The sequence below is a fragment of the Mobula birostris genome, chromosome 15 (genome assembly GCF_030028105.1).
Source record: "Mobula birostris isolate sMobBir1 chromosome 15, sMobBir1.hap1, whole genome shotgun sequence".
In the NCBI taxonomy this organism is placed as follows: Eukaryota; Metazoa; Chordata; class Chondrichthyes; order Myliobatiformes; family Myliobatidae; genus Mobula; species Mobula birostris.
This window is the reverse complement of record NC_092384.1, coordinates 28,047,478-28,048,575: the sequence shown is the minus strand read 5'-3', so window position 1 is coordinate 28,048,575 and position 1,098 is coordinate 28,047,478.

Sequence of the window (1,098 nt, the reverse complement as noted above, 5' to 3'; positions counted from 1 at the left end):
CACAGGGAGATGCAATTGATATAGTTTTGAGATGAGGGCAGTATTATTTAAATTTACACCACAGAGTATGTCATTCGGGTCTTTGTTGGTTCCAAGGTGAAAAACTCATCAGCCTCATTGCCCAGTGATCTTTCAAACTCCAGTATTATTATTCATTATTTATTTATTGATACAGCTGGAATTGGCCCTTCCAGCCCTTCAAGCCACGTCACCCTATAACCCTAGCCTAGTCACAGGAGAATTTACAATGACCCACTGGTACATCTTTGGACTGTGGGAGGAAACCGGAGCACCAGGAGGAAGCCCATGCAGTTATGGGGAGAATCACACTTTACTGGCAACAATGGGAATCGAAAACTGTATAGTGGAGTGCTAACCACCACACCACTGAGCTGGCTCTGATCCAATTTCATTCCAAAGGCACTAACTTGTTGGAGACACAATAGGCTACAGATGATGGAATCTGAAGCAACAAACAAAATGCTGGAGGAACTCAGCAGGTCAGGCAGAATCTCTGGAAGTACAGATCGTCAACGTTTCAGATTGGCTGCAACTTTACTCATTACTCAACTTGTATATACAGGCAGTGAATTCCATATCCTGATTGCCTTTGAAATTAAACTATTTGAAGTTATTTTTTCCTTACGTATTCCACATTTTTGCCACAACTTCCAACTCGCTGCCTGTTAGTCCTTGGAGCACTCAAAAATTAGATACAAGTCAAGACCTAATATTGCAAACACAAGGAACTGCAAATACTATAATGAGGAACAACACACGGCCCACAGGTGGAAGTCAGCGGGTCGAACAGCATCTGTGGGGAGGAGAGGAATTGTCGTCCCAGTTCATTGCCATTACTTGGTTACGTTTCTTTGCGATAAATGAGGAACTTGTCTCTTTGAATAAAACTTGCACTTTACCCAAGTTAGAGGGTTTGATCGTGATGGTGCTGAGAACATAAGGTGAAGAAAGGAGCGCCCGGTGAAGGCGCGAAAAGCCGGAGCTAGAGGAGCTATATAAGCACGCGGAAGGGTGGAGGCGCGTCATCAGTTATGTAAGCGCGTCCATGTGGTTTGACGGGGCCGCGCCGGAGCGAGC